A 17,172-nucleotide genomic window follows, 5' to 3' on the forward strand; every position below is an offset into this window, starting at 1 on the left:
CCTTTCTTCCTCTTCATCTTCTCACTGGGTTATTGTGAGGAGAGCACTTTGTAAACTTAAATACAATGTAAGCTCCTAGAGGGCAAGGGCTGTGCCTTTCTTATTTTTGTATCTCCAGAAGCTGGAACACTGCCTGGCATACAGAAAATGTGTTGAAAATACTTGTTGAATTAAGAAATATAGGTCTCAACAGGATGATTTCAGAAAGGCCTGGAGAGACTTATAGGAACTGATGCTGAGTGAAATGAGCAGGACCAGGAGATCATTGTATACTTCAACAACAATACTATATGATGATCAATTCTGATGGATGTGGCCATTTTCAACAATGAGATGAGCCAAATCAGTTTCAATAGAGCAGTAATGAACTGAACCAGCTACACCCAGCGAAAGAACTCTGGGAGATGATTATGAACCACTACATAGAATTTCCAATCCCTCTAATTTTGTCCACCTGCATTTTGGATTTTCTTCACAGGCTAATTGTACACTGTTTCAAAGTCCGATTCTTTTTGTACAGCAAAACAACTGTTTGGACATGTATACATATATTGTGTTTAATTTATACTCTAACATATTGAACATGTATTGGTCAACCTGCCATTTGGAGGGGGGAAGGAGGGGGAAAATTAGAACAAAAGGTTTGGCAATTGTCAATGTTGTAAAATTACCCATGCATATATTTGGTAAATAAAAACTATTAAAATAAAAAAAAAAAAGAAATATAAGTCTCCAAAAGCTGAATAAATTTTGAGCTGTTAATGCTTTGAAATTGATTAAGACTTTTGGGGCATCCTCTATAGATGTGAATTGTTGCTAAAGATGATGTTACTCCTATGATGCTGTCTCTGATACTATCACTCAGAAATGGGGAGTACTCAAGGTAGAAATAGATGAGTAGGCAATGTGATATAGTGAATGGAGTAGTGGATCTGGACACAATATTCTCAAGTTAAAATTCTACCTCTAAACCTTAATCTTTCCAAGTCCCATTTTCTTTTTCTATAAATTAGAAATGATAATACCTGTAGTTTCTACTTCACTGGGGATGTTGTGAAACTTAAATAAAATAATGGGTATAAAGGACTTCATTTTTTGTATGATCTTAGACAAGATCCCTTCATTTCTGTGAGTCTCAGGTTTTCTAATCTATAGCATGAGGCAGTTGGGTTAGATAATATCAAAAGTTCCTTTTTATCATCAAATCTATGATCTATGATTCCATGAATTTTGTTTATGGGATCCAAGCAAGATAGGATTCACAGAGCTTTGTTAGAGGGTTCCAGGTCCTATCTTCAAAGAATTTTTTCACCTTGCCTTCCTCCTCCTCTTTGTCCTGCTACTCCCTCTCCCTCCCCCTTCTTCTCATCCTCCCCCCTTACCTCCTTCTCCTCCTCTTTCTTCTTCTCCTCTTCTTCCTTTTCCTCCTCCTTCTTCCTTTTCTTTCTTCTTCTTCTTTTCATCCTCTTCCTCCTCCTCCATCTCCTCTTCCTCTTTCTTTTCCTCTTCTTTCTACTCCTTCTTTTTCTTTTCCTTCCCTATCTCCTCCTCCTCCCCTTCTTCCTCCTCCTCCTCCTCTTCTTGTTCTTCTTGTTCTTGTTCTTCTTGTTCTTGTTCTTCTTGTTCTTGTTCTTCTTCTTGTTCTTCTTGTTCTTGTTCTTGTTCTTGTTCTTGTTCTTGTTCTTCTTCTTCTTCTTCTTCTTCTTCTTCTTCTTCTTCTTCTTCTTCTTCTTCTTCTTCTTCTTCTTCTTCTTCTTCTTCTTCTTCTTCCTTCCTCTTTATCTTTTTCCTCTTCTTTCTTCTCCTCCTGATCTACCTCCTTTTCTTTCTCCTTTTCTTCTTCTTCCTTTTTTCCTTTATACTTTCTCATTAGCAAATTCATTATGTCCCAGACATTGGGGACAATTCCTATTCATAGGATACCCACTTTCCATATGAATATGGGGTACTTGTGATTAGATTTGTGTCCACAGAGTCTATTCTGTCCTTGTCTCATGTAGTGTGTTTGCTCATTGTTCTTGAGGAGATGTATGGCCTTGATCACCAGATAAGGCTTCTGTGATCTAAATGAAATGGACAAATTATTATCCTGCTTATTTCTCCCTGCTTTTTTCTTTGAGAGTAATTTCTGATTATTGTTGACTATTGGCATTGGTTTCCAGTGTTCCAATATCCTTTTACACTCCATATATTTTGGGTCTCTAGGTGATAGGTAAGAACCATTTTTAGCTTAGTTGAAAAGTACAGTGATAGGGCCCTTCTGCCTTCAAGATGTGTGCCATAGCATGTCCACTACTCTCTTTAGTATGTGAATAACCACACATATGTTTATATGCTCTTTATTTATATTTATTTAGCAATACTTGCAAAAATAAACTTTCCAAACAAATCAGCTCTGAGAAGAATGAGACATGACTATCTTTGGTTCCTTAGTACAAACTTGTTCAGGTTTCTCAGGGGAACATCTCCTAGGTCTTTGTAGTAATATGTTGATATGAAGCAACTATGGATAGATACAGGAAAGTCTGACCATCCATCTAAGCTTTTATACTTCATTCTAGTGTGATATTTCTTGGCTTTTTTTTTTAATTTACAATTTGGGATTCTGGGCATTTTAATTGGTAGGGAGGGATAGAGGTGTGGTAATACCTCGTTTCCATCTCTTTTGATCTTCATTTTATGGGTTTTTTGTCTTTTTTGATTGGTCATATCCTTGATTGTGGAATGGTTCCTTGGCATATAGCCTAGGGCTACATGACCTTGGCAAAACTTTTTATCTTCTTATACAGGATGGAGTCCTTTCAGAAATATGTCAGAAATATTGCCAAACAAGTGAAATCTCTACAGATGTTTTTCACCTAATTATATACACATATTTCTTTTACTGAGAGATAAGGGAGGGAAGGAATCTCCATATGGCAGTTTTGCCTTTGTAGGTACACCAGACATAACAAAAATTTCTTGAATTTCAGGGTGTGGCAGAGTGTTTATCAATGCAATTTTATAGGAAAGAAGGTAAAGGAGAAGAATGAGGAAGAGGAGAAGAAGAAGGAGGAGAAGAGGAAAAAACAAAAGAAAGGAAAAAGAAATTAAAGGAATGAGGAGAAAGAAAGGAAATTAAAGGAAAGGAGAAAGAAGAAAAGAGGAAAAAAAGAAATTAAAGGGAGAAGAAAAGGAGGAGGGGAAGAAGGAAGCAGAGTAGGGGGAAGGAGAAAAGGAAAAGAGAAGATGAAAGTTATGAGGTGCTACAAAAATAACAGTAGCTTACATTTATATAGTTTTTATGCTTATAGAATGTTTTTTTTATGCATTATCTCATTTGATCCCCACAATAATCCTGTGAAGTAGGTAGTGTAAATATTCTTTGAGTTTTACAGATTAGGAAACTAAATCCAGAGAGGCTAAACTGTTTGTCCAAAGGTCACTTAGCTAGTAAATGATAAGAGTTCTGGCCTCTGATTCTAAGTCAAGTTCTCTTTCTACTACTCCTTAGTCCATGTTATCTCCGGAATTCAAGATTAAACAAACAAACAAACAAAAAAAAACCCTGAGGAATACATCAAGTTGGGCCAGGTAAACTGAAATATTGATATAAAATGTAAGATATTCTCCTAGTCCAAAAGAATAACATCATTCTTATTGTGTTATAGTATGTATAACAAAAATAAATACCATATTATGCTATATAAGACAAGGAAAATGCCATCCACCAAAGTTAGGTCCTTTTAAGAAGATTCTATTAAATAAATGCCAAATACACATGTAAAAGAAGGTGGGTATTTAGATGAGGGGATAATTTATGAATATACAGAGATGCAAGATTAAAACAAAATTCAAAGTCTACCTCCATATAAATTCTATTCAATTCAACTTAACAACCATTTATTTATTCAGTGCCTATTATATGCAAAGCTTTTTGCTAGACATAAAGATAAATTCATCTAGTTCCCTGTCTTCAAACGAGCAATCTAGTAGGACTAAAGAGGTAATTATAATAAAAGGGAATTATGATACAAATTAAAATATGGTTAAGTTTCTAGGAGAGTTGAAATAGAAGTATAAGACATTAAAAAACCCAAAAAGTCAAATCAATTAAACAAATACTTATTAGGCATTTAGGTGATGCTGTAGATAGATCATTGGACCTGAATTCAAATCTGACCTCACACACTTATTAGTTGTGAGACTCTACACAAGTTGTTTAACCACTATTTGCCTTGATTTCTTTATCTGTAAAATTGGATTAATAATAGTGCCTACCTCTCTAGGCTGTTGTGAGGATAAAATGAGATAATATTTGAAAAGTGCTTTGCAAACTTTAGAGTGGCATATAAATGCTAACTCATTATTATGTTCGAGGTATTATGTTGGGTTCATTGGATAAAGACAAATTAAATTTCTTCTGCATTTAAGATGTTTGGATGCATTCTATTTGGAGAACAATGTCTACATACATAAGTAAGCAAAAAAAATTCTGAATTGAAGGCAAAGCCCTTATATAAAGGGCAATTTGTTAATAATTCCAAAGGATATTAAGAGAAGAAAGAAGAATCGACAAGGAACACTGGATAGATGGGGTTGCATGGATGGAGTTTAGCTACTCCCCCACCTCTGAAGAACAGGGGTTATGAGCTGAGCCCTACTCTGGCCTTAAGTTGTCATATCTAGCAACTGCAATGTTTATTCATTTATTTATCAGTGTCTGAGAACCTGAGGGAGGTGGAAAAGAGCAAGACTACTGCTCTAACTATGTGAAGGTAAAGATCTGAGGACAGACATATAAAAGGGATAAGGTATGTCTGAGATATTTATCTTCAGCTCAGATCTTCACCAGGATCTTCACCAATATTGAGTACACTATTGCCCCAAGGTAGGAGATGAATAAAGTTTTGCTCTTAGACTAGTGGCAGATAAAGAGTTTGAGAGATGGCAAAGTAGATTTTTAATCCTAATAGGATAGTTTTAACTTTCATTCCATGGCCAAGCCCAGGTGGATATGAATTAGCCAGTCATTCTCAATTTAGTCCTGACAGATTAAGGAGTACCTGGGGGCAAGGAGAGATCAAGACTGAGTGAGGGAACATCTTCAAAGTCAAAGGAAAGTTATAGGTATTATTCATGTTTGCAACTCACTACTTAGTGTAGGGGACATAGACATTTAGAACTGAAAAGGGATGTGGAAATCATGTAGCTTGACCTCCTAATTTTCTGAAGGACAGCGAGAGCCAGTAAAAGGAAGTGATTCACTCAAGACACACAGACAGTAGGTGTCCAAAGGCCTGTGTCCAAATCCTAGTTCTAGTAGGTGTTAGAACTAGCATTTGGACACAGGCCTTTTGGCTTGAAAGTCCAAGCTTTTTTCCACTAAACCAGCTCATCAATGCCAAAATAATGCTCCCATCCTTTTGCCTCAATAACCTTGTCAATCAAGAATCACCTCTAACTAGGCTTCCTCTAAGAATACATTATACCAGGGGCTCTTACCCTTTTAATATGTCACAGACCTCACTTTGGGAGTCTGATGAAGTTATGGACCCTATTCTCTGTTTTTAAACACATGAAATAAAATACATAGGATTACAAAAAAGCAAATGTATTAAAAAAGTTATCAAAATTTTTAAAAAACAAGGTTCATAGTCCCAAAGTTTAAATTGATACTTTATACTAAAGCTTCTTAAACTTGTATCATGACCTCATATGGTATCAAAAAACTGAAGTGGAGGGTCATGAAATTGTGACTTATTATGAGTAAATGTTTGATTTGTACATCTATTTATACCTATATACTCCGAGTCATATATATATATATATATATATATATATATATATGCTCTACACAAACTCATATATAAATGTCCAATCAGCCAAGGAGATCATACTCCAAGAGAAATCTAATTTCTCCATCATACTTCCACACAATCTTGAACCTTTCTCACCACTTATATACCTATAGAGTGGGATATTCTTTGTTTCCCACCCAAAAGCACCTTAGAGTTGCCATAGTGGGAAAAAAATCTGGTCTAGGAGTTAGGAGATTACTTTCTTAATTCAGGTATGATTATTAACTTACTGTTGGACTTTTAAGCAAACCATCTAACTGCTAGAGGCCTCATTTTCTTAATCTATAGAGTGAAAGGATAGATAATTTTTATGTCCCTGTCTTGGTCTAAAATCCAACAATTCAGTGATTGTTGTTATTGAAGGAAAGGGAGAAAAAAACAAAATTCCCATTTAAGTAAACATTTTAACTGATATCACATCTTGCTTACAAATGAAATAAAACAATAGGCAGCCTTGAAAGGTTGATTTCAATGTTCTGCACCTTTCTCCTTTAAGGAATTGCTCCCATGCTCCTTAGCACAGACTCCCACTGATTTCCCAAGGAGTTTCCTTTGCTCTGTTAAAATACAGTAGGTATTTTCTCACATTACACAGTATGTAGCTGGCATCTGGGGTCAGTAGATGTAACCCATGATTTCTGGTGCATTGACTGATCCCTTGTGGTAACACACCCTCTCTTGAACCATGACTACTCTGCTGAGAGAACATTCCAAGTCTCATGGAGAACAGGGCCAGTTTTTTTTCCTGATCAAATTCTACTAATCTTGTGCCCAAAGTAATAATAGTCATCAGTGATAGAGTTGTGTGAAACTAGCAATTTTCACTTCACAGGAATTTGACTGGGAAAATAACAGTTTTTCACCTCTTGAAACTGCCATTTGGTTTCATAAAAAATTCAAGGTGAAAAGAAATGGGGGAGAAAAATTTTATTTTTTCCATTAATTATGTTTTTGGTTGAAGAGACTTGCTTTTACAAATCTTCCCTATTTCCATTGCCTCCTCATAAATGATAAGAGCAACTATAATTTATCTGATCAATCTGCAATCATTTCTTAAGTACCCATTAGGCTCTAGACACCATTATAGGTACTAGTCATCCATAGACAAAAATTAGAACAATCTTTGCTCTTAAGTTGTCAGAGTTTTCTCTTCCATAAGAAGACTGAAAAGAAGAAAGGATTTCATTTAAAAAAAGAAAAAAAGGGAGTAGAATAGGTGAAGAGATAATCTTAAAAATCTCAATTGGTCCAGCCCAAAAAAAGTGGTGATGATTCCTGCCAAATTACTCAATGAGGACCATGGGGGTAGGGATGCAAAGGGTTCAAGAGTACAGAGGGTGCAAAGATTCCTAGCCATCCCTAGAGAATATAGGCTTTCTAGGTAATCCCACCATATGTCCCATCCCTTCATTCTCATTCTTAATGTATGTAACAAAGTGAAATCCAGTTTAAATGAACATATGAGGGGGAAGTCTAGTCACTAAAAGACAACCTACAATCCAAAGAATATGTATAGATGGAAGTGAAAAGGAGTAGTATTATTTTATTCACATAAAGTATTATTTTACCCATATAATGAGGAGATGAGGTAGAATTCATGAAGCATGTGTATGTGTGTATATATATATATATATATATATATATATATATATATATATATATATATATATATATATATATATATTTACATATATATTTTTATACACACACACACACACACACACACACACACTTTGTTTTTTTTCCCTATCTTTTTTGCTTTGTCATAGGCAATTCCTTCTTTCATTCACTTTGCTCTCTTTAGGTCCTATCTCACTTCAGTTATCTAGATCAGGGCTTCTTAAACTTTTTCCACTCATGACCTCTTTTCACCTGAGAAGACACCAGGGATATAGGTATATAAAATGGGTATACAAATCAGACATTTAGTAATGATAAATCATGAAGAAATTTATTTTAAAATACTTCTTTAGCATACATATAATTTTCCCACTTATTAAAGATGAGAGCAAATTTGCATACCAATGAAATGGGATGTGTTTGCTTATTTTTACATAAAGAACTAAATCTTTTTAATTTATCTTTTACTGTTGCCAAATTTTTGTGACTACCCCCACATTCAGTTATGTGACCCAATATGAGGGTCACAGCTTATGAAGCTTTGATCTAGATTGCCCTTACAGTCTGGGCAGTTTAACCCAAAGGATGGATCTTGCTTCTACTACCAGGACCTCAAGCAAATCAATCACTCTAAGTCTCATTTTCTCCATCTGTAAAATGGGACAAGAATGCCTGAATTACTTACTTCTTAATTAAATGAGAAAATAGATGTAAAGAATTGGGAAAACTTTAAAACTATGTGCTTCAGATAACTTCTGATAACTTCCTGAGTCAGATGTCAGTCAGTCAGTCAACAAGTATTTAAGTACCTATCTTTGCTAGTCATTATATTAAGCACCTGGAGTATGAAAGAAAAAAAAAATAGTCCTTGTTCTCAAGGGATTTATCATTTAATGAAGGAGATAATATGTAAATGACTATGTGCAAAAAAGATATAGACTAGGTAAACTGGAAATAATCCATAGAGAAAGACATTATTAGCAATAAGGGGGTCTCAAAAATGCTGCTTGTAGAAAGTGGGATTTTAGCTGAGATTTGAAGGAAACCATAGCCATTAGGAGGCAGAGATGAAGTGGGAAAAGGTTTCAGGCTTAGGCCATAGCAAATGAAAGTGCCTGGAATTAGTTACTAGATGGAATATCTAGTTCTAGCCTCCAATAAGGAAGCTAATGTTGGTGTCAAATGGATTGTAACCTGAAAATGTGGTAGAATTTCCTTAGGCAAAGGGAATCATAAATCTTTTCTGAACATATATCTAGGCCATTTACAAAGATCTCTCATTCAATGACACTATTACTGGGTATATATACCAAAGAGTTTTTTTTTTTTTTTTAAGGAAAAGGACCATATAACAACTATAAATGTAGCAGCTCTTTTTGTAGTAGCAAGGAAATGGAAACTGAGGGAGAACCCATCAACTGGAACTTGGCTAAATAAAGTATGGTGTGTGAATGTGATAGAATTCTTTGTGCCATAAGAAATGATGAAGTGAATGATTTCAACGAAACCTGAAAGACTTAAATGAACTGATGCAGAGTCTAGTGAGTAGAATTACAAGAAAAATTTATATTACAATGACAACATTGTAAAAATGTGAAAGACTTAAGATAAATGCATTGGCTAATGGTTATCATAAGAATGATGGTGAAGAATGTCATCTACCTCCTTAACAAGTGAAGTGATAAATTAAATATGCAGAATGAGGTCCTCATTTTTGGACATGTCCAATGTGAAAATTGAATTCACACTCTATGAATATTTGTTATGATGATTTTTCTTTTCTTCTGCTTTGGAGGTGAATGGCAGGAGAGAGAGGAAATTAATATGCATTAACTGAAAAAAATAAAATAAAGGAGACACGGGTTTAGCGCTAAGATGCAACCCTATCAAGTTTCATCTTTTGAAAACCATACTTAAGGCTGATCTTAGGCAGAGACAGAATGGGTAGCTGTATGGGTTCTGTGATTTTGTGGCTGCAAAGAGGCACTTCTGTCCCCACAATCTAATATTACTTATGTGGCCTTCCTTGATTTTGTTTTTCTTTGTATCGTTCTGACTTAACTGGCTGAGATCATATGTGCTGGTTAGGGTAGCTGGTAGCCAAAAGAGACTGAAGGGAGAAATATGAATGGAATCAAAGGAGGAAGAAAGGGTAGAAGTAGCATGAGCTTCTGAATTCCACTTCCTGCCCAATATCTATTAGTTTATAAGCTAGAGGTGGAGGGTCCCCACAAGTATTCAGTGTTGGTGCAAGGACCCAGAGTCACTTATCAGAAAGACTATCCCTCCTCCCTTAAGCTTAAACACTTATGACCCATGACTTGTAAGTCCCTTCCCTTCTCTGAGATTCTGGACAATATGATCTCCATGGCTCCTTTTGGCTCACTCTAAACTTCCAGCCCTCAGTCAATTAGAGGACGTTAATCTAACAGAATTGAGATTTCCACTGGAAATAGGCTCTTCCTCTACATTACAAATATCTCTCTTTCCCAAGTCAGTCAACCAACTGGAGATTGTGAACTCACACTGACACTCCCATTGACAACGCCAATCTCCAACCTCACCTGAGCCCCCAGAACTCCAGCGAAGGGAAATAAGCGGAGCTTAACACTTGGAATGAAATCAATGACTCACTAAACACTTAGGAAACCACATTCTTTTTATGTTTACATATGGTGGCTGCCAATGTCTGTGAGAGCTGCCACCAACCAGACAACTTTCGTGACGGCAGCTGATATTAGATGATCTAAGCTGCATCTGCTGTAAATTAAAACTGAAGATTTCTTCAGTGCCTCTGAGTGTACCGTTCAAGCAGAAAATGAGATATGATATCAAAAGCATGAAAAGCTCAACGGCATTAGGGTAGCTTTATAAGCTTGTCAAATCTGATCTCAGAGTTGCTATTTCTTTCACCTGATACAGGTAGTAACTTTCTAAAAATTATAGTTACAGGGCCTTGGTGCTGATTGCTTTTCATGAGGAGAACAACAATAAAACCTTCCAACAGGAAATGAAACCCTCTCTTAACGATAGTGATTCCTGGACTTTCTTGTGTCAAACAATTACTAGGTTTGTATGAAATCTAATGACATCACCCCCCCCAAGTGCATGCTGATATTACACAACCAGTAATGCTTAGAAGGCAGCCACCCCTCTCCCTGCTCAATCTTCCCATCTTTCATCCATTTCCCCCTGCCCCATTGAAAATTCTAAAGAATTTAGATTCACAAAAGAGAGATAATATGGTACAGCAGAAAAAATGGTGATTTGTAATTGAAGAAAACAACCCTATTTATGAATCTCCCACTGTTCTCTGTGGGATCTAAGCTAAATTATATTGTCTCTAGACTCCATTTTAGCAAACATTTATTAAAAATAATAAAGACAGGCAAAACTTACATAGCACTTTGTGCCAGGCACTATACTAAGAACTTCATAATTATTATTATCTTATTGGCTCTCATATATCTTATAATCCTTATTGGATCTTTATTGGATCCTCACAACAATGATCCACACCTGGAAGGTAGGTGTTATTAGGATTCCCATTTTATAAATGAGGAAACTCAGGCAGCAGTAAAATAACTTGCTTGAGGTCACCCAGCTGGTATCTAAGACTGGATTCCAGAACTCTTATCTAAATTGCCACTGTGTATTCAATAGTTTCTGAATGTCTAACTCTCCTGACCCCTTTGGGGTTTACTTGGCAAAGTGAATACCAGAGTGGTTTGTCATTTCTTTCTTCAGCTCATGTTTAACAGATGAGGAAACTGAGTCAGAGTTAAGTGATTTGCTCAAGGTCACACAAGGAATAAATGACAAATACTTTATGTCATCCTTAGCTACATAAAGACACAAAGATTCAAATTAAACTACCTCCACCTTCAAAGATCTAAATTTATGAGTATAGTTCCAAGAACACTAAGGGAGGAAAGACTACTCACAGCTCAGGAACCAAAGTTTTCATGGAATAAATGGCACCAAGGAAGTCTTGAAGGATTCTAAAAGGGAGAAATGCAGAGGGAATGTGTTCAAGGCATGGGAGATGACTTGTATGAATACGAAGATGCCCTGGTGAGTGCTGCAGTCTGTAGTCTCTTGCAGTGGCTAAAATGTAAACTCTCAGCAGACCAGAAGCATGAAACAAAGGCTGTCACGGGAGGTGGGAGATAGATTGTAGTAGGCTTCAAAAACCAAGCTAAGTAAACAGTTTGTATTTTCTCTGAGGGACCCATGGTGTGGGGGAGAGAAGGGAGGGGATGCACACCACACAGAAGAGTGAAATGGTCAAAGCTCATTTCCTCATTTGCAAAATGAGAAGGTAGAACAAATCTCTTCCAGGTCCAAAAATCTGTTTTTGTGAATTTTATATTATTGGCCCTATTAATGAATTATGCTCTTCTTTCCCCTTTCATTTGGAACATGTGAACAGGCTGTATTATACACAGATTTGTGGACAAATCACATCCACTATAAATATAGTTGACAAGGAAATTGTTTCCTAATTATCTATACCCTTTTTGGCACAAGCCTATTGAAACCTTTCCTCTGCCCTGAAAACATATGGTAAAGAGACATTAACAACTATTATGAGTTGTTGATATTATAGACACATTGATTTATACTTAATTGTTTATACTACATTTTTAACTTATCTACAATATAAACAGTTAGTAACAGCTTCTAAGGAGATGAACACACTCTGGTGTCCTAGAAAGAGTGTGGGCTGGAAACTAAAGGAGAAAAGGATTTCCATCTTGGCTCTGACATTATCTGACTGAGTGACCTTTAGCAAGTAATTTTCCCTTTCTTGGCAGTAGTTTTTTTCTTAAGTGTACTGATGAGGTTCAACTAAAGGTTCCTCTCCAGCTTTTCTTAATTTCACATTGAGATCTCTATCTCCTGTCATCTAGCTGCCTCCTTGTTCTTTCCATCTTATATATGGAACTTCCTATTCCTTAGCTCAAGCAGCACCTTCTACTTGAATGCTTTCTGCCCTCCCCATTTTAACACCTTCATATTACATTATTTTGCATTCCTTCTCTCTTTCTCTCTGTCTCTCCCTCTCTTTCCCTCTCTCTTTCTCTCTCTCCATCTTTCCCTCTACCTCCTCTCTCTCCCTCTCTGTTTCTCTCTGTCTCCCCCCTGTCTCTTTCTCTGTGTGTGTCTCTGCTCTTTTTCTATCTGTCTCTGTCACACATGTGTATCTATCTTCTATCAAATATCTGTCTGTCTTTCTGATATCTATATCTATCTCTTGTCTGTCTGCTGTCTATATCACCTATCTATCTGTCTATCTATCTGTCTGTCTGTCTGTTTGTCTATCTGTCTATTTTCTATCTGTCCATCTATTCTATCTGTCGTTTAGCTGTATCATCTATTTATCTCTCTGTCTCTCATGTTCATCTTGTCTCTCCTTTTAGAAGATAAGGTCATTGGGAGCAAGTAAGGTTTGCCTTTTGTTTTTATAGAGTCTTATAAGCATGATATGATTCATTTATAAATTGTTCCTCCAGGGCTTGTTTTTATCTCAGTCTTAATAAATTAAGGCATAGAAGCACACAGACAAACTTCGTTGCTTTTTAGTGAGATGGCATTCCAGTTGATGCTCTAATATGATACCCCAGAGTTCAATTCTTGAGGGAGTCCTGAGATTTTATCAGTGGGGATGGGGTGCACCAACACAAATCACAGACGTAGATTTGAAACAAACATCCACAAATACACTTTACCTTTGAGGAAAAATGAAGTCCATTAAGTGTCAATAAATTTTCTAAGATCACAAAGGCAATTAGATGCAGAAATGGCATTTTAAATCAAGCCCTCTGACACAACAACTACCGCTCATTCCACTAAACCAGTAATAATCATAAAAATAGATTTTTGATTATCTCAAAAAAGTGTTATTATTATAATACCTATTTTACATAAAACTAAAGCTGAGAGAGGTTAAGCTATTTGACCAGGATCACATATAGAGCAAGTGTCTGAGGTAAAATTTGAATCCAAGTCTTCCTGGCTTTGACCAGAATGAAGCCATTAAGCCACATATAATTGTATGCCATCAGATGGACAGAAAAGGTATTCCTAGCAAGGCTATTATAAAATGTGTGTGTGTGTGTGTGTGTGTGTGTGTGTGTGTGTGTGTGTGTGTGTGCTCTATTTGATTGACCAGCCTGGCATCCCTGAAAAGGTCTATCTGTCTGTCTATCTATCTATCTATCTATCTATCTATCTATCTATCTATCATCTATTATTTATCTATCTATCATCTATCTATCTATCTATCTATCTATCCAGCTATCTATCTATCTATCTATCATCTATCTATCTATCTATCCATCTATCTATCATCTATCTATCTATCATCTATCTATCAATCTATCTATCATCTATTTATCTATCTATCTATCTATCATCTATCTATCTATTATCTATCTATCTATTATCTATCTCTCATCTATTTATCTATCTATCTATCTATCTATCTATCTATCTATCTATCTATCTATCTATCTATCTATCTAAATATCTGTCTGTCTATCTATATATCTATCTGTTAGGTTCTTACTAAGTGCTAATGAGATAATGAGATATTAGGTTCTTACTAAGTGCTAAGTCGGTACTTAACAATTCTCTAGTTCCGGCCTTTACTGGGAGTTTTACTTGTGAACTCCTGGGGAGGAGCAAGTTCATTGGTTGAAGTAATTTTTCCCAGAAGCCCTTGTGTTATCCCATGCCCATTCTCTGGGAGGATAAAAGAGGGCGGCACTCAAGAGATAGAGAGTCTTGTCTGGGCCAGACTTAAGACGGCTCTCTGGAGGAAGAAGTCTCCTCCAGACCAGAGAGCGATCGGCAGTTTCTGGAGACGACAACAACATGCTACTTCTATCATCTGTTTATCTGTCTTTCTGTGTCTGTCTATCATGTTTATCTGTCAGTTTGTCTATCTATATATCCTCTCATCCTTTTACACCTTAGTAATGACCAGCTAGGCAGCAGCATAGATAGAGCTTTGGATTCGGAAATAGGAAGACCTGACCTCAAATCTGGCCTCAGACATTTGCTAATTATGTGAGCTTGGGTAAGTCATTTAACATTCTGTCTCAGTTTACCTATCTATAAAATGGGAATAAAGCTAGCACCTTCCTCACAGGGTTGTTAGGAGAATCAGATGAGATAATATTTGTAAAAAGCATTTTGAAAACCTTAAAGCACCCTATGAGTAGTAGTTATTATTGTTGTTGTTATTGTTGGTTATTGTATGTATGTATGTATGTATATATATATATATATATATATATATATATATATATATATATATATATATATATATATATATATATTCTCTATCCCATGGTCTTTCTCCTGGTGATGACACTCTCTAATCTGATCTAGGCTAGTCCTCAAACCATAGATGTAAAACTTGTCACCAGGCCCATATTTGGAACCTTACCTATCTGGTACAACCTGATCTGGTTTGTGTGCAGCAGTGGTATGGATGGCTATTAGAACTCAGGGTTTCCTCTGTATTACACTCAGGCAGTGGAGTAGGACTTTAAACAAATCTATGCTGATTTGTGAGGCTTTGACTTAATGAGGCTTAAGGAGCTCTCATTAGGAACCACGAGTAAGCAAATACTCTCTGCTTTTTCCAGTTCTACAGATATTTCCCCCTTTAATCTCAGGTGTACATGATTAATCAATTAACAATAATATTTTTAAAGCCTATTATGTATCAGGCTCCAGGCTGTAAAAATAAGACTCAGCCTCTGCTCCCAATGAGCTTCCATTCTATCTAGAGAGATGAAATGTACATAAAAATAAGCTTTATTCATAGGGTTCTGTTATTCAATAATTCTAACTTTTGGGTCTTTTTTAGAGCAAACTTTTTTACAATATAATTTTTAAATAATTTTTTTTCTCAATTTGTTGCTGTTCTTCCGTCATGTCCAATATATAACCTCATGGACTTCATCTATAGGGTTTTCTTGGCAAAGATACTTGGAGTGGTCTGCCATTTCCTTCTTCAGTATATCCTCATTTTACAGGAACTGTAGGAACTGATATAAATAGGGATTAAGTGACTTACTCAGGGTCACAAAGATAGTACATTTCTGAGACTGGATTTGAGCTCTGATCTTCCTGACTCCATCCAGTGCACTATTCACTGTACCAAATAGCAGTCCTATCTTTTTTTGAATTAACAAGCATTTATTTTTTTTCCTACCTACCTCTTTCCTTACCCTCTTCCCCTCCCAAGAGAAAACCAAAACAAAATAAGAGTCTTGTAATAAATACATAGTCAAAACCCAAGGACCCCAGCCTTTAGGATAAAAACTCAATGTTTGACAAAAATTGCTGGGAAAATTGGAAATCAATATGGCATAAACTAGACATTGACTCACACTTAATACCAAACACCAAAGTCAGGTCAAAATGGGTTCATGACCTAGGAAAAAAGAATAAGATTATAAATAAATTAGAGGAACATAGGATAGTTTACCTCTCAGTACTGTGGAAGAAGAATGAATTTATGTCCAAAGAAGAACTAGAGATCATTATTGATCACAAAGTAGAAAACTTTGAGTATATCAAATTGAAAAGGTTTGTACAAACAAAACTAATGCAGATAAGATTAGAAGGGAAATAATAAACTGGGAAAACATTTTTACAGTCAAAGGTTCTGATAAAGGCCTCATTTCCAAAATATATAGAGAATTGACTATAATTATTATAAGAAATCAAGTCAATCTCCAATTGATAAATGGTCAAAGGATATGAACAGACAATTCTCGGATGAAGAAATTGAAACTATTTCTAGTCATATGAAAAGATGCTCCAAGTCATTATTAATCAGAGAAATGCAAATTAAGACAACTCTGAGATACCACTACACACCTGTCAGATTGGCTAGGATGACAGTAACAAATAATGATGAATGTTGGAGGGGATGTGGGAAAACTGGGACACTGATACATTATTGGTGGAGTTGTGAATACATCCAGCCGTTCTGGAGAGCAATCTGGAACTATGCTCAAAAAGTTATCAAACTGTGCATACCCTTTGACCCAGCAGTGTTACTACTGGGCTTATATCCCAAAGAGATCTTAAAGAAGGGAAAGTGACCTGTATGTGCAAGAATGTTTGTAGCAGCCTCTTTGTGGTGGCCAGAAACTGGAAACTGAGTGGATGCCCATCAATTGGAGAGTGGCTGAATAAATTGTGTTATATGAATATTATGGAATATTATTGTTCTGTAAGAAATGACCAACAGGATGATTTCAGAAAGGCCTGGAGAGACTTACATCAACTGATGCTGAGTGAAATGAGCAGGACCAGGAGATCGTTGTATACTTCAGCAACAATACTATATGATGATCAATTCTGATGGACGTGGCCCTCTTCAACAATGAGATGAACCAAATCAATTCCAATAAAGCAATAATGAACTGAACCAGCTACACCCAGCGAAAGTACTCTGGGAGATGACTATGAACCACTACATAGAATTCCCAATCCCTCTAATTTTGTCCGCCTGCATTTTGGATTTCCTTCACAGGCTAATTATACACTATTTCAAAGTCCGATTCTTTTTATACAGCAAAACAACTGTTTGGACATGTATACATATATTGTATTTAATTTATACTTTAACATATTTAACATGTATTGGCAGAGGGAAGGAGGGGACAAATTGGAACAAAAAGAT

At 36.0% G+C, this 17,172-nt stretch overlaps 1 long non-coding RNA gene across 17 annotated transcripts in view; it reads right to left on the reverse strand.

The window, feature by feature from the left end:
- The window catches only part of LOC141558463 (uncharacterized), a 234,652-nt gene that overhangs the window by 89,028 nt on the left and 128,452 nt on the right, over positions 1 to 17,172 (reverse strand). The window contains exon 4 of one of the 17 annotated variants that reach the window (XR_012487071.1): positions 1,777 to 2,063. The exons of the other annotated variants lie outside the window; for them this stretch is intronic. This is a non-coding gene — a long non-coding RNA (uncharacterized LOC141558463). Of the gene's footprint in view, positions 1 to 1,776; positions 2,064 to 17,172 lie in introns of those variants that run through there. 17 annotated transcript variants of the gene reach the window in all.

The sequence above is a fragment of the Sminthopsis crassicaudata genome, chromosome 2 (assembly GCF_048593235.1).
Source record: "Sminthopsis crassicaudata isolate SCR6 chromosome 2, ASM4859323v1, whole genome shotgun sequence".
Classification (NCBI taxonomy): domain Eukaryota; kingdom Metazoa; phylum Chordata; class Mammalia; order Dasyuromorphia; family Dasyuridae; genus Sminthopsis; species Sminthopsis crassicaudata.